At 31.8% G+C, this 26,276-nt stretch overlaps 1 protein-coding gene across 2 annotated transcripts in view; it reads right to left on the reverse strand.

Annotated features, from left to right (window-relative positions):
* LOC129960057 (toll-like receptor 2) overlaps positions 1–26,030 on the reverse strand; it is a 45,487-nt gene extending 19,457 nt beyond the window's left edge. The window contains exons 1-3 of one of the 2 annotated variants that reach the window (XM_056073108.1): positions 25,904–26,030; positions 16,108–16,188; positions 13,419–13,500 (exon numbers count right to left, since the gene is read on the reverse strand). The gene's annotated coding sequence lies outside the window, so the exon portion shown is untranslated. The remainder of the gene's footprint in view (positions 1–13,418; positions 13,501–16,107; positions 16,189–25,903) is intronic. The other variant, XM_056073107.1, reaches the window with a different exon arrangement.
* Between the last annotated feature and the right edge of the window lie 246 nt (positions 26,031–26,276).

The raw sequence follows: 26,276 nt of genomic DNA on the forward strand, positions 1-26,276 counted from the left end.
ACACTCACATATCGCATACCACAATTTTTTTATAGACCTTTTCCACAAAATTTCAGCAGCTTTGATCTCCATAGAATTTGAAGATCCCATATAGTTTTTACTGCAATCAGATTTGTGTGTTTTGTACCATATGGAAAATTCAGAACTTTTTTCTCCAAGGCCTCTTTTAGCAGTTGTGCATTCTGGACAATACTTCGAAATTATTTCATAATCAATAATAAGTCCCGTTAAAGTATCTATAATGATACCAATTCCATACAGTGATGAATGTCCCCGCTTTTGCCATGTCCCATCATATGAGACTGTTATGTCAATCGCATCATCTAAATTTTCTTCAGCTGCAGATAACTCCTGATGCTTTTTTCGAACAATCTTCCTAGATACTTCTAAAATGTCATCTTTGTAGGTCTGTTTTTCATCATACAACTGGTGCAAACATTTTGAAGATGTCTTTTTGTCCATTGCATGAATACCAATAGCCATGTAGAAAATTTCCAAAGCCGCATGCCCTTTCCCAATTTTTAGAAAATCTTCAACAAGCTTTTTATTTGCTTCGAAGCATTTACTGTCTTTTTCTCGAGGACTAGAAAAAATAGAGCTAAATATTTTATTGCAGTCTTTAAATTTCAGTTCTATTTTTGTTGAAAAGCTATATTCACCATTAGATTTAACATCCAATGAGCACATGTTACATTCACTGCATCTTATATTTGATAAAAGAGAAGACCACATGTCATTGTTCATCATAATATAGGAATTTTTTTCTGTAACATTACTAGTGGACGAAGAAGTTTGGAAATAATCCTAATTTTTTAGCACTAACACTAAAAGATTTCTTTTTATCTATACATACTTCTTCAATAGCAACAGAATTTTCAACAGACACTATATTTTCAGAATCCTCTGCAACATTTTTATTCCATCTCTTGCTAATATTAGCGGAACACATACGTTTTCTCTTAGAAGGTCTGCCTTTCATTTTTCGATAACGCCTGTTGATAGTATCCATTATCGAAAAAGTATGTAAATAAAAATGAAACAATTATTAATATTGTTTGCAAATCCTAAGTTCAAAAAACAACCTTGATTAGATAAATAATATGGAAAAGCAAGCAGTAGCTAACAAATAAAGTTGAAAAAATTTCGAAATTCAAAATAGTTGATTGGTAAAAATAACGCTATTCCCGCTCGGTAAAACACGAGGTAGAAGTAAACAAAACAGTAGAATGTGCAGTTAACAGTTACAGCTAAGGCGAGCAGTGAAGAAAATGTAAAATTATTAATTCTAAAATAAAATAAAATGTTAAAAAAATCATGACAGCTCTTTGTTTACATTTTGTGCCCCTTTAAATTTTACATTTGAGTCCCTTTAAATTTTTTAAAATGCTTATAACTTTTTAATAATTAACTTAGACATTAGCGGTTTTTTGTATTAGATTCAGTAATATGAGAAAAATCTTAATATATAGAAATTTTTTTCCATATTTTAGTCAATTTTTGGCAATTTCAAAGTCAACCGTCCCTGTAAATTTATATTTCTACTATTGATAAAACAAATCAAGTTAGTATAAATAAGGAAACGGAACCACTTAAATTACTATTTCAAAGAATTGTAGATGCGATTCTATTTTTAGCATGTAATAATCTTCCACTTCGAGGAAATCATGAAATAATATGAAAGCCCAATAATGGAAATTTTGAAGTTTAGTCCAATTATTAAGTAAGACTTCGTGCTTATGGATCCCATAAGCAGAATAAAAAATTCCAAAAATCGAAATGTACATGATTTTGCACATACATCACAAGAAAAAAATTATTCCGGCGTTAGGAAATGAAGTTCTTAACAAAATTAATGATGATACAAAAGCATCCACTTATTACAATATTCCAAATGGATTCTATTTCTGATATTTTCCATAAAAAACAAACTTCAGTCTTGATTAGGTATGTAAATTTTGAAGAGAAAAGATTTATAAATGAGTCATTTATAGAGTTTTTTGAATTAATTGATTTGACTGGAGAAGGGATATCAAAGGCTCTATTGGAAATATTAAATGAGCATGATTTAGATATGAATTGTCGTGGACAGACATACGATAACGGTAGCAACATGAAAGAGAAATATGAAGGTGTACAGTCTAGAATAATTGCTCTGAAGCCTCATGAAATTCATGTGCCTTGCCTAAGACACACTTTTAATTTATTAATTTGTAATCCCCTTCCAGCAGTATGTATTCAAATTTTTTTGGGATATTCAAAGTATATATTGTTTATTTTCAGCGTCTACAAAAAGATGGATAATTATACAAAAGCATTTAAATATTGCTCTTAAATTATTATGCGATGCTCGTTGGGAAACCAAAATAGATAAGGTTAAAGCAGTGTATATACTGTTTGAACGAACTTATAATGCCTTAGTAGTATTTATTGATGCAAATAACAATAATACAGCGGTATCTGAAGTTAATATATTGGATTCAATACAAGAAAAGACATTTATTTTATGCTTAATAGTATGGTTTAAAATATTATACGAAATTCGCGTTATCAATAAACTAATTCTAGAAAAAACAATTTTTCTCGACTCGGCTTTTAATTTAGTCAATAAAATTAAAACTGAAATCCAAAATTTAACTCATTTTAAGCAAAAACGATAGCACGTAATTTCAATCTTTTTGAAAAAGAAATAAATTATATTTCGAAACGGTAGATGAAAGTATAGAAAACTTGGTTGAGGAATTCGAATGTTATTTTTTGACTTTGTACAGATAGGAGATAGATTTAAAAGCATTTCAAATTAATCACTGATCTAAAAACTTAAACATTTATTAGAAAAAGGTTACAAAAACCTTTTAACGTTTTATAATAACGATGTAGATGAAAACCTATTCCATTTGCTTTTGGATGAAAGGGATGTAAATGGGGACGCTTAACACATATTGCAATATATATTAATTAATAATAATTGTTTATTTCTAAATGTCTTAACTGCGTTAAAACTTTACTTTACATTGCCAGTCACCATAATAAATGCTGAACGCTCTTTCAGTAAATTAAAATTAATGAATTGTCTTCGGTCAAGCATGCATGTATAATGTTTATATGTACATGCTATGCTAAGCATCGAAAAAGAAATTGCAATTTTCCTGAAGTAATTATTAGAAAAAGCAAAATCACACAATAAAAAATGATAATAGTAATGTTTTAATTTTTTTTTACTTTACAAAAAATTTAGGGAGCCAAATTGTTTTTTTTTACCCTGGCTCCTTTTATAGAGACGATTCTTAAGATTAATGAACAGGCAGGCACCGCAGCTAAATCTGCTGTTGCATATCGTTCCCAGTCTATTCCTAATCAGAGAAATATCAACTATATCAGTTTTTGTCAAAATGACTGGAATCAAGAAGTAGATACTAAACTTCACTAAATAAAACACGGTATTACTCCTTGGACTTAAAATCATCTACTTCCAGTTGAAAGATTAACTCTACTGCGCATCGACCACTCTCATCTAACATACGGATATTTACTATTTGGTGTATCTCCAGCTATTTGTGGTTCAATGTTCCCTCCCCTCTCAACCACACGCAGAATTTTAATTAAATATCCTGATTTTTGTAGAGACCGTATCAACTTCTTAGCTGATTTTAATTTGTCTCTTATACTAGGAGAAATGCCTCATGCTAATTCATTTGTTCTTGAAAAAAAATCGGCATTTTTAATGAAATCCAAATTTACTATTATACTTGTACTTTATTGCAAATTTACAAGCTTTTAAGAGGAATTTTATTAAACTAATAGTTAGACTAAATAATATAACCTTTTATCATCTTGAGAAACCTTTTTCCGTCCTAGGAAAGAATCTTGTCAGGAAATATCCATATCCATCCATCCAACAATTCGTAATCAAATAACTGTCTAAGCAGAAACAGTCAATTGAAGCAACAAATAACGAAGAATCTGAATCATCAAGAAGGGCATAGCAGCAAAAAGAGCCCATCTAGCTTCTTTAAGAAAAGATTGTAAAAAGTAGCCAAATCATCCAATAATTAGACTTTAAAAAATCGAATAAAGCAGCAGAGGACGTACAAAATGTTCAATCAGTTATTCATACTTATTTATCTGTATCAGATGTTATTTTGCCCTCAGCTAGTGAAACAAACTCTTCATTGCTTTCTTTCCTCAGGCAAGTCTTAAGCGAGGTGTTCAGCTTTTTCATTGTTTAAGCATGGAAAATCATGTCTCTTGGAATTGTCGGAGAATTAAGATTTCTGATCTTAAGAACATAATCTATATACACGAACTTTTCATAAATATTCAAGAAATCTATATAGAGCCTAGAGATACAATTTCAATTAAAGCATTAGCACGTTCTTCCTGTTAGTATTCGAAGAATTTGATTCACGACCCTCTCACGCCCTTCCTTTTTGGGAGAGTCAAGTTTCTTGCATGATTCGAACTCTTATGATATTGCTATTAAGTTGATTTTTTTTATTCCTTTCCTCCTTGAGATATACTGCATTTTTCTTTTCTGAATCCTTACGCTTCGATAAATCTTCAACTAGTTCTATTATTTTCTGACAACTGTTTTATTATCTCTGTCGGTATTTTTCTTTTACACCAGTATATAGCTCGAAATCAGATGTACATGTTGGTTGTGTTATTAACCCCATCTGATGCACTGAGTCGCCATCTTCACAACTGTAGCTCTGCGTTTAGGCTGAGTTAGTAGCAATTTTCTAAGCTCATTAGTAGATCTCGCTTTCTACTCAGCTTAATTTCATCGTTTATACTGACAGCATAAGTGGTTTGGAGACAGTTTCTCATTATCACAATGAGATGTACCCAATTTCCATCCAATTTTTTTTTTTACATTACAAAATAGGGATTTCAATGCCATTTTTTGATGGGTTCGGGAGCATGTAAATATTTCCGGCAATGAAAGTACAGATTTTGCTAATAAATCTGCATCATCCTTTCTGTCACATTCACTTGCATATTCCGACGCTAAAAGGCCCTTTACTTATTCGCTCTTTATTTTACTTGGCTGGGATCATGGGATTTGCAGATCCACAACAAATTGCATTCTACTAAACTCGCAATTGTTTTGTGGTCTTTTCACCCTACACAAGATATTGATGTCAAACTAACTCGCTACAGTATAGGGCATACTCGCTATACTTCTTCTTTTCAGTGGCAGAGTGACAATGTGTTCCACTTGTTATATTGATTTTAGGTGTTAAACATATTTTAAATGAATTTACTAATTTTAATGTTCATTGTTGTAAATTTTTCCTCTCGTCAAATCTGAACTTTAAGAATTGATTACTGAAACACACCATCCAAATATTTTAAAATTTTTAAAGGCTATTCATTTTTTTTTAATTATATCTACAGCTTTTTTTTTCATTTTTTGTTTGTGACTGTACTTTTAAAACAGCCATTTTTATCTTTTTGCGTAATTGTTTTGCGCAATACAAATTATTATATTCGATTTTTATTACTTTTTGTTAATTCATAAAAATTGTAAATTTTTTACTTGAACTTATGTTTTTTTATAAAAATTGATTTCCATATTTTATAGTCTGATATGAGATTAAAGCATACATTTGGTGCAGAATGGCCAAAAATGGATCTTGCGCGAAAAACAATATACACGTTTCACGCATAAATACTTCATTTTTGGAGATGGGAGCCGATATGTTCCGCAGTATAATGTCGTTTTTAGCATTAAACGCTTTTTAACTGATTGTTCCTCTTTTATTTCTTACCGATTTCGCTTTTTTAATTTATCTTCCTTAGCTTTATCAGACTTAGTGGGTGAAATATACCATCCAAATATTGTCACGTAGATACTCTAGCAATGACACACACAAGAAGTAGAGCTAAACCAATTTATTAACTCGACTCTGAACTGAGAACACAGTGACTGACAAATCTTCTCCTTTTATACTAGCAGGGAAAGTTCCAGAATACTTTTCTGGAGACAGTAAGAAAAGTCCAGAACACTTGTCTGGTAAACTAAAGAAATGTCCAGAATATCTTCTGGAACATGAAATAAAGGGAAACATAAAATCAAGGAATTAAATATTTACAAACTGTGAATCGCATTGTATCTAGCGGGATTCGAACTTACAATCTCTTGATTATGAGATCAGTGCTATTACCTTCGGCCATGGAGAGTCGACTGCCTCTTTTCAATGCGGCAATATTTTCAATTTTATAAAACTATTCACCTTCTTTTCCTACATCCATTTCCATTCTTTTCCATATGAAAAGATAATACATTTTATCTTTTTGTGTATGAGTGTATGTATGACAGCTTTTGAAAAGAATTATTATTTCTCATTTTTTCACTTGAAGTGTTTATGAATCACTTCTGCTGATTTTAAATTCTTGAATTTTATCTATTTATTCTCTGCTTCATGAGACTTCACTATTCACGAATCGAATACTTTGATTTTAGGTACTGTATATTTAGCATAATTTTAGACTACGTGCTTGGTGCAGTATGGCTAAACATGGCTCTTATGCCAGTAAACCCAATAATAACAATGATCATTAAAGCATTATGATCTCGTACAAAAAGTGTTATTGACAACAGATCTTCGGGGAGAGTAGCTTTGCTTTTCTCAAATTCATCTCCATTAAAAACATCATTGCAAGCAATGGCAATTCAAATTCATAATCATTTTTTTAACTACATCCTGCTGTCTATATGCACCACCAGATATACCTGTTGATTGAAATAGTCTGAATAATCTCGTATATCAACTTCCCGAGCCTTTCATAATCCTTGATGATACAGTAATAGCCCAATATAAGGTAATATTGGTACAGTCATATAGTAAATTAATGAATGCAAGCGCATTAATTTGCATTAAAAATTTAAAAAATGCTTGCAGATTAAAAAAAATGTTAAACGATTATAATATTTGCTTGCATAAGACGAGTATATACTGTCATCAGCCTACCAGAACTTTTTACACATTTGATCTTGTATAAGTGTACATAATGCATATTGCATTATCGTTCTCTCCTTGTACACAATGTTAACACAATACCAATAATTTTCTGTTAGTTATATCTGATAATAGACAAACTCCTTATGTTCATCGTGCATTGAAATATAATTTTAAAGCAGCCATCTGGTTGGAACTTCAATCCATAGCTAATATAACTAAAGAAATGATTACCAGCAATAACATAGATACAGTTCTTAAAAATGTAATTGAACTTTTAATTTCTGTAACCGATCACTCTAATCCTAAAATTTCTAATACTTTTAAAAAACAAAGGAAAGCAAGGTGGAATGAATATTGCCGGGAAGCAAATATGAGACAGAGGGAAGAGTAGAGGTCAACTTGAAGAATACAAAGGCGGAGTTACAGGGAATCATGGAAACTCTATAAAAAATGCATTAATTAAAAAAAGTTATGCGAGTGAAAAAAAAATCCTGTCGTATACTCAAATCTACAAATAGATGAATTCTGTACAAAAATGGCATTCTAGTTAATCTTTAAAAGGCATTGGTATTTCTAACTCCATTACCTCAAAATTTATTCAAACTACAAGAAGTAATAATTATTTGCTTCCATTTCACAAAATAAAGCGAAAGCAGGAAAGCAAAAATTTCATTTTCATTCTTCTCCATATCATATTACAGATTTCATTTCTTCACCGAACTAAAAGAGGCTCTCTTGAGAAATCCATACATCATTTTCGGGCCCAGATAGTATTGGTTACCTGCTGATACAATATCTGTCAATGCATCTTGACATAATCTACTAGTTCTGAAGGAATTTGGCACGAACACTGTTTCCCATCATCCTGGCAGCATATTATCATAATGTCGATCCTTAAATCCAGAAAAGAGCCATTAAATCCATGGAATTACTTTCTATAAATGAATACGAGAGTTCCTTTCCCATGGATCTTTACTCACAATAAGATTGCTCTCCACTGTCATTTATACATATTGTCTTTCCATCCCTCGGGGAAAGCTAGGGAGCTCTCCATAAGGAACTGTAGTCATTCTGTTCGCTTCTTAGTTTTGAGGGATGCCTAAATCTCTAAGTGTTGGCCTTGTGGGGCTGGTGCACTGCGGTCCATAGTATATTGGGCTGATATCTAGCCACCTTAGTTTATTAGTAATCAAGTGAAGATGTCACATTCTAAGGGCAGTCACTGCCCCCAGGAGTAAATCTGTACTATTCCATTAAGTACTATGGTAATTAGTACTTAATGGAATCCATTAAGTACTAATTACCATAGTACTTAATGGATTCCATTAAGTACTATGGTAAGCACCGAGACTAGAAATGTCTAGACGATGACGTAGTAGGCCAGTTTTGTAAGTAGGTAGTAGTCGTATTTTCTATCCCTTTAACACAAGCTCATTTTCCAAACTTTTTCTTTCTAAAGAAACTTCCTCTCCAATGAAACATTCCATTCTGTTTTTTGATAAAGGCATTACTGACAATATTAATGATGTGAAATTATCAAAAAGATGACCAAGCGCGGGATATGAGCCATGTATGGCGTATTTCTATACAGGGAGATGTCATCTGCTAAATACCAAGCATTTTATTACATCCTTTAATCTGCCATATTGCATGTGCATTTTTGGTTTCAAGCTTATGTTTCTTATACCACTCATGCTTATGTCCTTTATCTTCTGAACTTGTTTCGTTGTTTTAAGTATCAACTTTAATCATTAAGAAACATCCTTCTGCGAAATATTGACTTGCATCCCCCTGTACAGAAGTTGCTCAATGTAACTCTGAGAAAATATACTCAGTATACCTTTTCAAAAAAGCGTGCGAATTGTAAAGAGATACACACTTCATATTATATGAATATTTCATCTTGATAATTTAAAATAAAGGTAATCAGCATTAAAAATAATAAAAAAACAGGTCTTATGCCGAATGTATCTGATCCGAAACTCCTGCAGGCAAGAGCTATGCTTCCGTTACTGAGGCTAAAGTTAAGTAAAAAAACTATCCAGACATACCAAACTATTTTATTGCTTTAGAAAAAACTCTTATAAGCCTTAAAATACATTTTATTTCTAATTTATCAAATATATTTTATTTCCAATATATCTAAATCATCTGCAACTCTGAACATGCGTCTATTCCAGCTTGTGATGTAATTCTATCTGATTTTATATTCCATGATATTTATTATCTGAACTTGTATTTTACCCCTGAATTTATTTTACCATCTGCATGGCGCAGGTTAGCCAAATGTGACTCTAGCGTCAAAAAAACTCAAATCAATTCAATCCAGCTTGTGATATTGCCTCAAATTCTCTGGATTTGTCTGATTTTAAACTAATTTCAAATAAAAAAAAATTCAAAAAGTAATTCAAATCTACAAGTGAACATCAAAGTTAATCAAATTCAGAACAAATATCTAATCTCGCCTTTGCAAGTTTCTACTTCTGTGATGATCTATAAATCTTCTAAATCAATAGATATATCAAATCACCTCAAGATTACTCATGAAACCAGTTTCCTCAGTCTTTGAATTTGTGCTAGTAGAGGATATTTAAAATAATATAAATGACAACACCGGGTCATCTCTAGCTGATGATATAAAATGAAGCTATTGAATTGAAATATTTGAAATTACCCGAATGAAACTATTGAAGTAACTAGTTCAGTTGAATAGCAAGAGCAACCGCTGTTTTAAAACCCTACTCTGGAGATAAACTTACCTCTAAGAGGGAATTAAAAAAATAGCCCATTTTGATGGGGTATTTTAAAAATCTTTTATCCCACGACATTAAATAATCCTGCCTATAAAGAGTGCTTAAAGAAATATTTTAAGATTACTGCAGTAATTTTTCTTTTCATTTTTTGTATTGATATTGGAATTAAAGTGGTATTTTTTGACTTAATAATGTTTTAAACGATTTTTATTACTTTTTTATATCACTTTATTAACTTGCGTGTTGTTTTTCGGAAGTAGGTTATATATCATTTCATGACCGATCTTATATGTATGGATATTTAAATGTGTTAAAGTTTTACGGTTTGATTGGCGACGTTTAGTCAAACCTTACTGTTGGACCATTAAATTAGAAAGTACCAAATCATGCAACTACCGCCTGAATGTATACACTATTTGTCTTAGTAAAATTCTTGAAAAGAGGGTCAACAAGAATGTAATATGTTTTTAGGAAGCTGATAATTTATTTAAACCTTTTCAAAGTGAATTAAGACAGGGATGTTGTACAATAGATAATTTGCTCACATTCGAGTAGAAATTCGAAATGCATTCATTTGCAGAGAACACACCATGGTATTTTTTTGTATTGAAAAACTTTACGATCGTGCTTGGCTGTTTGGAATTATTTATGATTTCTGATTGTAATCTTTGAAGTATTTATCCATATTCATTTAGAATTTTTTTGAAACTTAAAAATTTTTTAGTAAAAATGGGACACCAACTGTCGCAATATTTTATTCAAAAAGGAATGACTCAGGGTAGTTTTCTTAGTGTAATTTTTTTGCAGCCATTTCCATTTAAACAATTAACTTTATACTACACTTCAAGTACTTTCCATTTAAATAGATATTGACATGTTTCTAACTATCCTTTCAATTTATTAACCTTATTATGGTGTGAAAATTAAGGTAAAGTGGCTATAGCGTGTTCAATGCGTGTGTGTGGGAAAAGCCAAAAGTTTAAACAAGTTTATTAATAAAACCTTAAAAATCAACCTTTATATTAAAAAAAAAATGTTCTAGGAACCTGCTGCTGTGAAAATGTTGGTGCGAGTTTTTATAATAGGAAAAGGTGGTGTTGCCACAAGCTTAACAAATGCGTTGAAACAATAAAAGACAACCACCATGCGGCACCACAACCTGTTAGTCAAGCTGTTCCTCAAAGTGAACTGGATAAACTTGTTGTTTGATTCCCAACTCATTTTATTTTTATGGGAGATAAGAACGGTTACGGTCTTTAGAGAAGCAGCGATATAAATTCACCAGGCCTTCAGATAGAAAATCTGGTTTCGGACCATAATCTACGGTTATTTATAATGATGAAACCAAAGCGTGTTTCATCATATAAATAGAAAATTCTATAGATTAGATATAGCAATAGATTAGATCTAGCAATTTGTATACTATTTATTTTAACCACATAGAACATTACAGTGGCGGAAGATTTATACAAAAGCGATCACATCCCGTTACATTGAAGGATTTTAACAATTCCGTGGGAATTCATGGGGGACTTCAACGTTTTGTATTTGACATAGCCAAATGGCAATATTTCACTATTTACTCAGAACTGCATCCAGATATGACCCAAATGAGTCATTGATATGGCTTCTGAAGCTGTTGCTAATCATTCTGTCAGCTGCTGAAAAATCTATACTTAAAATATTGGGCAAATCTCCTAAACAGTAGAAGCCGTGATGGAACGGAAAATATGCTGAAGCTTATAAAAAGCGGAATAAAAATGAAATAATGTCTTTAATAGCTTCTACAAAAAATAAATATGCGATATTCAAGAAAGCTAAAGCCATTGTTCGATGAATAAAGCGACAAAATGTGAGAAACACTTTTAGCAATAAGTTAAAACAATTCAAAACAATATTTCTCCTAAAATGATGAGGGGGTAAAATTTAGGAACTTGTAAACTTTATCATTCAATATATATGCTCATTGTTCAAGGACAGATAATAAAGGGATAACATATTTGAGGGGAGAAACTTTCGCAAAAATATCTAGTGAAGAGTTCTACTCTTAAATATTTATAATATGCAAAAGAAACGAAGGGCGAAAATTGATGAATTTCTGATCGTCATTTTAAAGATATGTATTTAATTGTCCATCTACTTTGGATAAAATGAATACAATATTAATCCATTTGCATCATTCGGAAAAGTAAAAATTTGACCCATATTGACAAAAACAATTTTTTATGGTATGAAGATAGAATCATTTCAGCAAGATGAAAAACAAAATGGTATACAAAAAAAAATTATGATCATGTTTAGTTCAATAAAGTAATACATTTAATTAAATTGTGAAATGAAATTTAATTGTTGAAATGGTCAATACATATAGCCACACGATAGTTCTCAACTGAAAAAAAAAAATGAATCTTCTCTTTTTTGTGATAAGCAAACTTCACAATATTTACGAGCTTTCAGTAATGAAATTACAATCAATTTTGCTTCTTTAATGAGTCTTAGAAAATATTTGCCAGTAAATCTTGATGGTAATTTCTAAAATTGATGCTTTTATTTTTGGTTTAATTTAATTTTTTTACATCTGCTAATTTTTGCTTGCAGACTTGAAATGCTCTATTTTTATGAGCAGATTTGAATAAAAATGACTGTTCAAAAGAATCATGTCAATGTAATAAATATTTATTCATAATCTCATGAAATCGTCGCATAACATGGAATTTGCTTCCTCCATCAAATTTAACGAAGCTTTTCTCCTCAGTGGCATATCTTCTTTGTAGTGTCTAAACCCCAGGATAACCAGTTATACGAGTGTCTGAACCCGGCAAAACCAGGTATCTCTTCTTATCCCTGGATAATCTGGTTATTCTGATGGGTTTTAATCTCAAAACCTTAATAGATGTCATTTCTTTTATATCTGTATTTCCACTACTGTTTCTGTAGTGCTGTCATTTTTTAATAAGTATGTGTTGGAAGAAGTATATTTTATTCGTCTATATAGCCTGGTATTATACTCACTACTATGTAGACAACTAAAATACAACCCAAAATATAAATTTTTGCTCAATGAATTTATAATAAATCATTCAATATGCTTGATTAAACATATCTAGTTGTTTTGAAATACCGATGAAATATTATAATCGTCTAATTAAATTTATAGGAAATATTTTATTCATTATATATGTTACGGCCAAAGCCCGAAATCGGCCAGATCGCGAATTGGCCGGCCAATTCGCGATCTGGCCAACGTTGCTGTAAACTTACCGGCCAATGTCCGATCTTTTCTTGATTTCGGGCTTTGGCCGGCCAGTTCGCGAAATGGCTGGGGAAGATCGGCCAAAGTAGAAAGAAAGGAATCAAGAACACATTGTTTTACACCCTGTTAAAAATGAAGTATTTAAAAATGAGTACTTCTGTGTACTGTTTTTTTTTTAAGTACAATTGTTTCAGAAACGAGTCCAAATATAAGTGACACCTCTGAGTTAAAAATAAGCTTGTAATATATAAAAATATGATCTCGTGTTATTCTGTTCTCATATTAAAGCCATAATAGAAATTATTCAGTGAACGTGTATACTTTAACAACGTGATAGCGTGAAGATTAGATTTGCGCCCTTCAAAATGAAATAATTATATCTTGAGCAAAAGCGTTGCGTATCGTGTATAAATACAAAGGCAAAATGAGTATTCAGTTTTCAATTACCTTTAAGGGTGATCCTTAGTCTTTTTCTGCTCCATGGACCTAATGTTAAACATCCCAGACCACATTGTCTCCCGAAATGTCGCTTGAAAAAATATGAAATGTTTTGCAAAGGCAAATAACAAAAATAAGGGCTAATTAAAACAAATATGAAGGACAAATAGTTTTGTTATTAATATCATTTAAAGACATTTCTTTGTTGGCGCCATCTGTCGAATTTCACCTACAACATGTCCTTATTTATATTTTATACATGAATGTCATTATATTTATTTACCACTAGTCGCCTTTGGCTACCAGCCGGTTCACCAGTATTAATGATCGCTAAAATTTTCAATTAATGTAAATTGCTCTCTTAGTAGCTTTTTCTGCAAAATATTTTTGAGATTCATATTTTGGTAGTTATGATTCAGTCGTACTTTTATGTAGGTCTTAAACAGTTCTGTTTCATTGTACTACTTTACCTAATGTTCTGTCAGTATCCATAAAATTTCTACTTTAAACTAAAGTGGAAATGTTAAACTGCAATCAATATAAAAGCTTTTTATATTAAAACTAACCATGTCTTTTTTTTTAATATGAAAATTGAAATCAGAGTCGTTCAGCAGTGAAAACTGACCGATTTATGAAGTTTTTATGCATCATTTTTATAATCACCAATCACTGTCTAGAAACCCTGCAGAGGATTAGCGTATCTTCATTGAGACAGTCGGTGAAGTGGTCTAAAATCACCAGTTTTTATAGAAGTGAGATATTGAAATTTCATAAATCAGTCAGTTTTAGTGATTGATTTAGTTGGTTGGAGTTCAACAATTTTTATTAAAAATATTGGTGTCTCAAGAATATTTTGTTAAATATAATTCAAAGGGCAGAGGACCTATGTAAAAATTTAAAATTCCTGATTCATCGGAGCATTTATTGACTAAAGTTATATTAAATATAATTATTTAGTTAATTTAGACCATTTTGTTAGCAAGTGTATGCCCCAAATTAGCTGATGGTCGCTGATTAGAATGATTATCCTAAGTATATTAAACTATGTTTGCCTTAAATTAAATGGTTTTATTGAATTAATAATATAGGTATTGTCAAAGCTCATAGAAAACTTTTCCTCCTTTTACTTTTCAGAAAATATCTTATTTCACTTTTTTTTTTCATTTTATACAGACACCTGCAGAAAATTACAATTTTGTTTATTAAATTTGCAATAATAGTTGATTTATTTTTTAATTTAAACTTCTATCAATGTGATGGTAACACGTTGATAAAAGATATTTTTTTTTAATTTGACGTGATCGTTCAGATTAAATTTTAACATAATTTAATCTAAGCATAATTTATAAATTAAATTTTAAGCTTTAATTAAAAAAAAGCTTTAATTTGATGCAAAAATCGATTTTGTGCTGTAATATTTTCTGGTTATAGCGACAAAACGCCGAAATTACGCTTACTTTCTAATTAAAATTCTAATTAAAAATTTTAAAAAATCGCTGCAGGGTGCACATTTTTGACCTCCAAGGTATATATATGCCATATTTGATAACTGTTTGTCAAACGGTTTGGACTGTAGAGCGCCAACACACACACACATACACACACACACACACACGCGCGCGCGCGCGCACAAACATACATTGAGCTGTATTTATACGTATAGATTATCACATCGGGCTTTGGCCAAGGATGCCCGGCCACTTCGCGAAATGGCCAGCCAAAGTAGAAAATACAACATTAATTGCAAGTATTTCGGACTTTGGCCAAACCTCTTGGCCAGTTCGCGAATTGGCCGGCCAATTCGCGAACTGGCCGCATTTCGGGCTTTGGCCGTAACATATACATTTTTACAAAAAAAAAAAAAGCTTATAGTCATTGAAATACTGTTCCTAAAAACATTATTCATTTGCTACTTTTAATCGATTTTATAAAATTTTTTAACCATTTGAACACGGCATGGTTTCAGAAAAATTTCTAAATTTTTTAAAGAATTAAAATTAAAACCAGTGTTTTTTTAGTAATCTTGTATATATAATATACACTATATTGTTATAAAGACAGAAATGTATTTAAAATTTTCCATAAACTTCTTTCCAATTTAACTCATTTAGATAATATTTGCTAACGTGACATATCTTAATAGAAACTAAGTCTTTCAAAGTTGAATCACATGGAAATGCAAACAAGCATTAATTCATGAGACAAATATAATTTGAACTTGCTGTTTTTAAATGTACTGAGCGTTTGTATTTCATGATATAAGTTTCTATCATGTTTTACTGAACGTCATTTCATGATGCGCGAAAATATTTGGATTTTAAAACATTGAAGCGTGCTAAATATTATTTGACATATTCTTTTTATGTTTCAGATTTTATCGATGCACTTTTTAACAATAGTTTATCTTTACTTATAGACTCCTAGTATAGACTAGTTTATCTTACTTTTAGAGGTAGTGTTTGGGGCAACAAGGCCAATTGATTCTTGAGATATAAAACCAAGCCGAATCAAAACATAAATGTTGTGGATGCCTTTAACTAAGTGCGATAAAACTTTTTATAAATATCACGCACATTCCTCACAAAATGTTGAAGATAATTCAAATCAACTAATCAATTAAGTCAACTAATTTTCAGTATAAATAAAATTAATTTTAAAAAGTAACAAAAGAAAATCAAAATATAGAAATTATTTTTACCTTTTTGGTGGGTTTCTTAATTTTCTGAATTCATCATCATGAGAAGTCGAGGTATATTTTCACCTTTATGCTCCCAATCACCTATAAACAAAGACACAAGTTCAACTTTCATCCGCATTTAGAAATCTTTTCTAAGAAAAGATCGCAAACGGAAACTAAAAAAAAGTAAATAAAATTTTGTAGGCAATAATAGCATGTGAAATCAGCAGACTCACTTTTTCGACTAACATCTCTTCCCATACAATGTTTTTACACGTACTTTCTGACGTAACTTCCTTCAGTTACTCCCTTTCTGCATAATTCGTGGCCTTCAATATTCTTTCGGGAAATTCAAGTTATCTTAATTTTAGAAACTTCAAATTAACATATGCTTCATTTGATCGAAAGTAATAAATAATTTATCTCTCGACAAAATTATAAATCGCTTATAATTTTATCATTTTATTTCGTTTCTATTGACTTCTTTTCTCCTTTGATTATTGAAGGATAAAAGAAAATTTTTGACATAATCGACAGCCTTACCCATTTATTCATTCTATAGCATTTTTAAATTATTCTTGATGTTAAAATATATAGAACAAATGGTTGCGAATAAAGAATGATTTTTCGAACTATTATTTTTAGATAGTAATTTTAATACAAAGAAAACTATATTTTGATGCCTAAACCTTTTGGTATTTTTCTATAACTATATGTTAAATGTAAATCTTTACAGGTGTGTAAACTGTTTTGTTTATTTTATAAAAAATAAGAGCTACCGGATGAATAACGGTGCATTATTTCAAGTAAACAGAATTAAATTTTATAAATGAATTTAAAAAATGCTTATAAATGTCATATTATATATGAAATGGTTATTAATTTTGGATAGTGGGAGGTTTTTCTATTACCCTTGGTTGGACAGATAAAAATAAGGTTAAAGAACTTTAGGATGAAAAGTGAAACGAACAGTTAAGGAGCTGTTCGCAATATCATAAAGACCTCGGATATCAAAAGTGATAAAAAGAATTGGGCAACATTTTGCTTCTAAACATATTTTGCGAAAGATAAATGTTTCTAGAAACAAAACTTCATAACAGATATGGTGAAATGAAGATATGACATAGTGAAGAGCACTTGTAACTACATTTCTAATTTTCTTAGACGAAGACAATGTCTGTACATGGCGTTATGGAATTTTAAATAATTCCTAACTTAGGATTAAAAGGGAAACTTTCAAATGTTTTTGTCACCTCGTACCTTTCGATCACATCCGGGAAATTCTATTCTGATTTTTTTATTCAAGATGATGTTTTGCAAAGGAGTGTCTTTACTGGTACGCTTTTTATCTTTCATTTTAATGCAATTTTAAATCATTTGCCACCATCTGTCAATGGAACTTTGCATGTCGATGCCTTGCAGATCTCTTGTCAAGGATGTAACATGCATTTAAATGAAGGGCAACTGCAGAATGCAGAAAAAAATTGGTCAATTAGTATTATGAGAATGAATACAAACTTTTTGCTGAAAAGAATAAGTGTCTACTTCTGTAGAAAACAGAACATTCACTTTGAATCCATCCTTTCCACACGAACTATTGCTATACCTGTAATTGACGAAATATGGTTTTTAGAAATGGTTTTCGATAGAAAGCTCACTTTTCTTCTGTATATCTTGCAGCTGCTCAAGAAGTGTGCAAAATCTATAAATGTTCTCACCGTGCCCTCTTGCACGTTTTGGAATGTCAATCACGCATCTCTCCTTCACATCTACAATGCTGCTATTTTATCTCGCATTGAATATGCAAGCATAGTACACGGATCTGCCCGCCCTTCTGTTTTACGCAGATTGGGTACCACTCACTATCAGTTTTGAGAATTTGCTCTGGCGTTTTACACACTTCATTTATAGAAAGCCTTTGTTAATTGGCCTCAGTTGTCAATTGATTTATACAGAAAGTAATTTTCAATATTATTTTCGAACATTTTGTGTTCCTCAACATCCAGTTTCTCGGATGACGCTTCCTATTTTCCTCAGCAGACCTTACAATGCTCGTTCCTTCCACATTCTGCCTTTCAGTGACAGGAGTGAAAACAGGATTTATAATTCGAATCTAAGCTTCTTACGAATTATTGACCCCCTGGCCTTTCCACCTTGAGATATACCAGTTTTCTTTCTTGGATATTGATTTTTTTGGCTTTGACAAAGTTGGCAGCTCAGATTTTTTACCAATAATTTTTTTAATTTTCTTCGTAATCATTATCATCCCTATGCACTGGTTTATATAGACGGTTCAAATACAGTTGATATTCAATCCTTTTTATGTAACCTTCACAATAAGAATAATATAATTATATAATAAAATTTTCTGTTGAGTTCCGAATCATGTTGGCGTTTTTGGAAATGAATTAGTGAACAAAGATGGCAAATAAGAATTGTTTCAGCAAAGAACTTTTGTACATTCTGTTGCCTAGTCAGCATTGTCTGGTTCCATTCAATAATTATTTTGGGAAACCTATAATCAACAGGTCGATTATAAGCTTCATTCGATTAAAACCTCTGTTGATTTGTAGCCTGTCTTTTCTATGTGAGAGATTGACGTAAAATTGACTCGTCTTCGCATAGGGAGCACCTTCTTTATCCATTAATAATTGTTTCTTTGGAGAAAAAACACCATTATCTGACATGCCATGTGTTTTTTACTGTTTTACTCCTTTTTAACACAATGACGCATTTTTAACCACTTCCATCGTTTTTTCGTATCATTGTCAGGAATGTTTCATAACTTAGGCGAAGAATATACCTTCTAAGTAAATATTCTTGAATTCTGCAGTTTCGAAGCGAAAAGTTTTGGTAATTTCTTTAAGACTATTAGTTAAAATAAATTTTAATTTAAAAGTTTTGAAATCATTTTTATCAGTGTACAAACGAATTTTATTTTAACGATTTTTTTCACCTTATAATCTTAAGGTCTGTTTTTTTTTTTCTTAAAATCGGTAACTGATGGCTCCAAATGAGACTCGAAGAGATTAAGCGTGCATTTTTTGTTTCGCTCTTTATAAGTCAGTAAAAGAAATTTGCTTCTTTTGAAAATAAATCTAAGTGAGACTCGAATATGCTTTTGCCGGTTGATAAAATGGTACTATTGTCATTTCTGGAAAGAACCAGAGTATCTTTCATTTAAATATAATTATTCATTATGACATTATTATTCGATAGTTATTTGCGTAATTATTTATATTTTCTCTTAAAATTGCTTAAATATTCAGGTTAAAATGATTTTAGATTCAGTTCTGAAGATCTGATGCTATATGGGATTTAAAATTTGTGCCTTAATTCTTAAGGCACAAAAATGTGAAGAATTATAATATAAAGATAGATATGTATAGAGATTGTAAAATGGAAAAATGTTTAATATTTAAGAATTAAAATGTTCTAGCTATTTTAAAAAGTTATTTATGGGAGCAAGGAAATTAGAAAGCCGGATAAGACAAGTTGATAAGGTATTTTTAGCAGCACGCTTTTGAGCACGAGGTTTTACTTATCAGGTTTCCAGATGATAAGGTTACATACAGCAATCGCTTAAAGTAAGGTTTACTTGATATCATAGAATTAGCTTGAAGAAAGAAAAAGCCTTTCTGAAGTTGTTTAGAAAAATCTTCCCATGATGTAAAAAGAACGCAGAAGAACTGTTATTATTCTAGTGGCATTATTAAATTTGATATCAAATATGCATATATTAGAGTCAAGTTTTTTTTATTAGAAAATTTCTAGGTTTTATTAGGACATGGAAGCTTAATACCTTGGTCTAAAGAAATGCCTAACCTCGGGGAAGTTAAATTTATTTTCACAATGTAGTGTGAAAGTTTAGAATCTTTGTGAGAGTAGTTGAGATATTTATCAGACTTTGAACTCAGTCATCTCTTTAGATCATAAAAACAAATGAGAAGTCAGATTATTAAAGATTTATACCCTGGATACTATCTGTGAATTGCGTAAGGCAATATGAAAGTCATACAAAATTTTCTACGAGACAAGCAATTGAACATAGGGCTATTAAATTTAGTATATAGTTACTACTTGGTACTTACTAAAAAAGAGTTTCCATAAATTTAATTAGATTTAAATTAATCGGGATCTTAAGGTTTCTTTTCAATAACTTCAGAGTATATTACTAGACATAAACCATTTTTACACCAATTTCAAATTTAAGAAATTAGTGGCTTTTAAGTGATGCCAGCTTTGTTTCGCACAATTCGTTTGTAATTTCTAAAAACGTTTAAAACTACCTTTAAGTATGTTTTATAAGAATGCTTTGCAATATTTTAACAACTGTGTTTATACACAGGCTTTGCGAAGATGTTAAATACAATTTTTGAATGCCCGTTAACGTTGCTATAATTGAGAATTAGCTTTAATCAGTAACATAAAGACATACAAATTAAGCCTAAAACATTATCGTGCTATGTGCTCGGACTAGGCGTGAACCCTATATAATTTTATTCTAATTTTTGCTAGCCACCATTGAATAAAGATGGAAAAAATGTGATTTAAATGAGATTGTAAAAAATCTAGAATGCGTATCTCTAGCTCGTACAAGAGAATAAAAATTTTAGTTGCATTTGCTTATAAATTCGTTTCCAGGATATAAGCAATTTGAAACATTGACCATGTTCCCGAATTTGCCCTGTTTCTCGTTTTGATGCTTATCGCACGCTTGAAAAATGTGAAATCAAAATTGGTACGAAATAGCATTAATACTAGAAAGTAAAGTTAAAAATTCATATGTAAACTTGGATTAAACCTAAAATTTCACACGAACAAAAGTCGGAAAAATTTCATATGATGTTTAAAATGGATTATTTCTTTATTTAACCAGGTAACTAACAGCGCTCTCTCTCTCTCTCTCTATATATATATATATATAGAATATATGCATATATACCTCAATCCAAATCTTCATTTTGGTGCGGACCGTATACACGTCGTGTAAAAAAAAAAAAAAAAAAAAAAAAAACCATTCGATAAAAGATTCAGTAAGAAGCAATACAAATGTCATTTAGTGGTGTGTTTTCTTTATAATATCAGTAAACCTGCTATAAATTTAAAAAAATACAATTAGCTGAAATTCTTTAGAGCAAAAGTAATCCCCCATACAATGTTATATATTTTTTTTCTTATAAAAGGAGTAGATTTTCCCCAGTGCATCGGGCATTCCCCGAAATTTAACTTTTCCGTAAGGGAACATCTTCAGATGTGACGAGCTTCACGACTCCAAGGCTCCCTAATAATCGGGTTTGATTTCCAGATTCTCCTATCGTGTGCCTGCTGCTTTCTCGTGTCTTTCTTCCTTCAATAGCAAGAGAGGGAACTCTTCACGAGATCGTGGGACCACTCTGTTTTCTGCTTCTCAAGGACAACCCAAATCCCCACCTGTTCGCCAAGCGTAACGACCCATTAAACAGGTGGTACACTGTGGTTCCCCATGTATCAACCACTCGGTAAACAACAACCTGATTTGTTTGTCTGCTAGGGGTCCAGCGAAAGGGCCATTCTCTACGATTTAGCGTTAAGGGTGGTCAACACTCCTCAACTCCAAACAAGCTCAGATAATCTTGAAACTGGACAATCTTGACTCCATTCCTGTTACCGTTAGCTCACTCACAAGTCTTAATTTTTCCAAAGGAGTCGTTTCTTCTGGCGGCAGAATTAACTGAAAAGTTGAAAAGACAAGGAGTGACTCACGTCTGACGGATTTCTAAGCGAAAAGTTGGGCAACTGTTTAATATCAAACATTTAGTGCACACATTTCATGCCTCCCAAATGCCTGTTTCCATAAAAGCATGTTATATGAAACTGGGTTTCGGCATTACTTTCAGAGTCCCTTACTGTGTTTTAAATGTAAACGTTTCGATCATTCCAGGGCTTATTGCCAAGGGAATATTACTTGCGCCCTTCTGCGGAAATAGGTCATAACTCTGCTTGTGCTACAGATAAAAAATGCTCACATTGTTAAGGTTTCCACTCTTTCTTCACTTATTCATATTGGTCTTGAATATTTGAAAAGGAAGTCATTTCAGGAAAGGTATTTAAACAAATAACGTAAGCCTAAGAGAAACGAAATGCCAAAACTCTTTCACCGATTCTCAGAACCATCTCTCTCTGCCCATGCAAATAGCACCCAAATAATTCCTGTTGTTTTACCTTCCGCTTCCATCTCTTTTCATTCATTTTGCGCATCTTCTTAAATATTTCCCAGATCTGATGAAGCCTTTATAAATTTAAAAAGAAAAAACAATTATCGCAACCTAAAGTACATACCTGCCGCAGTTTCGCTAGTGCTGGTTTCTGCGCCAAAACCCCCCAACAAACTCATCCTGAAGTTTCAGTATGTGACGCTGATTCACCAGACTTCTCCGATTTTAAAACTGTCGAAAACAGGGGAAAATGTAAGATAATTTAAGATTAATAAAGATAATCGGCCCAAATATTCGAGGACAATATCAAAGTTTTACAAAACTTTCAGCGTCCAATTCCTCCAAATGTCAGCGCAAATAATAAGCAGACATTTAAATTTCGGAAAATTAAATCCAAACGGATTCATCTACAGATTCTCTAATGTATGACATCATAGTTCTTGCCGAAGGAACCAAACTCCCTTATTTACCTGGTGATACCGCAATTAAAGACATTCCACTATTAAAGAAAACAAATAGACGATGAAATGAGTGCTTCGGAGGATATTTTTGGTATCCTCCGTTCCAATGAAGTACAAAAAAAAATCGATAGATTTTAATTGTTTGTTCTTAAATTTATAGTATTTCTGACTCTGTCTTCTTTGAAAATATATTTAGTCTGTCTTTATATGTTAAGTCTGAAATGAAAGTATCTTTCGTTTTATACTTCCCTAATTCGATTTTGCATTTTATTCATTGCTTCTTTGCTTTTATTCTGTATTAATAGTTTTTAAATTTTATCATCAATGTTTTTATACCAATATGAAAACCTCAAACATTTTGCATTTTAATCCCTACCTGGAGGCGGAAGTCTAAATGATTCCTCCTTGTTCATTAGTTTGGATTATCACGTGGTATTTTGTTATCGAATACAATAATCTCCTCAGTAGCTCCAAGTTGTTCTTTCAACAGTATGTTGGCAAAAGTCTTAAGTATGAACACGTGCGTATAACTGAATTATTCTTTTTCAAAGACATTGTTGTTATTTATGGAGTCATTGAAACTGTTTTTAATGTGAATAATGCAAAAAGAAAGAAATATTTGTGGTGGACCTGCTTTCATCAAAATGACGTCACAATTTAAGTTGCGTGATCCTGCAAGCGGATTTATTATACGTACACGAGATTTTATTATGCTGCATTTTATTATACTGCACCTGTATAGATCTTCACACGATGCCCTGAAGCAGTTTCCAACTCTGACATTTCTGCCGAAACCGTTTGCGCGTGCATTCATTGGTCAGTGGATCTCACGCTTATGTTTACCTTCAGTCATCACGAAGGATCAGGGACGACAATTCGAAAGCAATTCGTTTTGCTTACTGAGCAAACTTTTGGGTGTCCAAAAGATCCGAACAACTCCTTATCACCCATCTAGCAATGGAATAGTAGAGCAATTTCATCGTTCGTTAAAGCAAAGTCTCAGATGTCACGCACCCACGAATTGGACTGAATCAATTCCATTAGTTTTACTTGGACTCCGAACGGCATTAAAGGAGGATCTGCGGTGCACATCAGCAGAATTGGTTTATGGCTCAACCCTGAAACTACCTACGGAATTTTTCGAGACCCCTTCACTTAACGTCGAACCTCGCGATTTTTTTTTTAAAAAAAATTACGAACTGGGATGGAGCAAGTCAAACCTGCACCAGCTACATCTCAGGATAATAAAAAAAAAAGTTTTCATGCATCTGGCTTTAGAGTCTTTTACTCATGTGTTCGTGCGCCAGGACGCAATTAAGAAACCCTTGCAAGCACCGTATGATGGCCTTTACTGTGTACTCGGACATACTGATAAAACTTTCACAATTGAGAAGAACGGTAAAGAATCTTTGATCAGCATTGATCGTGTGAAGCAAGCGTTCTTCGAAAATTGTCATCAGTCATCTGCACTAATCATATCACCACCATCAGCTACAGTTCCATCTTCAAGCAGTCAGTACTTGAGCCTTTTCCGTTCACTCCTGAGTTACCTTAGAATACTGCTCCACCACCTTATGTAACCAGATCTGGTACGCTTTAACCCTCGTTATCTCTAATCCAGTGCCTGCTGCTTTCCAGAGGGGGGAGTACTACGGTGGACCTGCTTTCATCAAAATGACGTCACAATTTAAGTTGCGTGATCCTGCAAGCGGGTTTATTATACGTGAACGAGATTTTATTATACTGCACCTGTATCTTTTTTCTTTTCTTCTTAATGCTCCCGTTAAACAAAGATTTTATTTTTTTACGCCGTCATTGAACTAAATATTATAGACAACATCCACATATTCTTAAAATATTGTATTCTTAATCTTTGCTTGTTAAATTCTAACGTAATGTAATTCGTTAATATCGAAACGAGGTAAATACTCATTAAAAGCTTGTTTAGGATTTTCTTATAACATCTTTCCAGCATTTAATATTATAACATTGAATATTTTTAATAGTTTTGGTAACTACATGATTTTCAGAATATATTACTTCCAAAATAAATTCCAATGCGGTTTACAAAAGTCAAAAAAAAAAAAAAAAAATGAAATGAAATGGAGTCATTTTGACTCCATGTCTCTGGCAGCGTGAGGAAATTCATGTCTCGAGTTTCGGGTTTGTGGTGATGTTCATGTAGAGTGTTGTATAAAGCATTTCATCGTCATTAGAAAAATAAACTCTTTATTACACTAACAACTATCGGAACATCACTGCTTAGCGCAAGTATAAACAGAACGGGGCTTCCCCGGGCGAAGTATTAACATAGATCGTATTAGGGAAAGTAATAGGTAGTGCTTTAGAATGACATGAATAAAAGATGGCGCTACGATCACTACAGGTTAATTCAGAGTTTTGTATAATACCGTATGCTTTACGCAGCACAGTCAAACTTGGCTTTTACGTTAAAAAAAGCCCTCCATTTACCTACCTACCTACCCGAAAATTTGCTTGTATATCTGGATTTCAATGTTTTTTATTTGCATATGGGCATTCACCGATAAACGGAACAGAAAAAATAAAATGCTCGAACTGTGATGGCCCTTCGTAATTTCTGTTACGTTGGAGCAACATGATACTTATAAGTTTCCTAAAAACTTTTCTTCGATTTTTTTTAACTATTATCTATACTACATAATACTGGTCGACAAAGTGCAGTTGTAAAACATACACATCTCTTCAGACAACATTTTCCTTATTTTATACCAGCTACAGCACCATATTTACATTTGCTTCCTTAACAGTTTATTGGCAATTTTTAAATTTAAATAACAGTACCTTTTTCAATGAAGGATTGTTAATTTTTTTATTTAATAAAATTGAGATCTTACTCGCTTTATTTAGATTTTTTTCGAGAAATTTATTATGCAATTGTTTCTATTGCGTTCGTGTATACATGTCATCGATTGATTTTGATTACGCACCACTTACGGGACTTTAAAAAATACATTCTGTAGTTAACTGGTTAAAGTATTGTTATATATTCAAGATGGAAAAAAATCTTAAATATGCAAACTGGGCATGAAATTATATAATATTAACGAAATTTAAAAAAATACTTTCCTAAATTTCTAAAATTAAAGAACTTTAATATTTTTTTAAGAATGAACTCACCAGAATGTCAAAATAACAGACGCTCCAAAATATTTTCCATTTCTATTCGTTCACGCATTGCTTCAATATGAAAACAAAGGAAGTCGTTTCACTTTTAAAATTGTCCACATATCATATAATGCAGACATTAAAAGCTTATTTGCTGGAGATTCACTCTTTTTATGACAGGATTTTCCAAGAGAATCGTGTAACTTGACTGTCACTTGCTCTAGATAAATACTTGTAGACCTTTCTCTTATCATTATCTTAAACACAAATGCTTCGAATGACATGTTTGTTTAAAATAAGTGCTTCTTTTATTTTTCCCTGCTTAAAACCTCGAATGTGTTATCTCGCCTGTTTTTGTAGCTGAAAGTGCAAGAAAGATTTTTTC

The sequence above is a fragment of the Argiope bruennichi genome, chromosome X2, assembly GCF_947563725.1.
Source record: "Argiope bruennichi chromosome X2, qqArgBrue1.1, whole genome shotgun sequence".
NCBI classification, from domain to species: domain Eukaryota; kingdom Metazoa; phylum Arthropoda; class Arachnida; order Araneae; family Araneidae; genus Argiope; species Argiope bruennichi.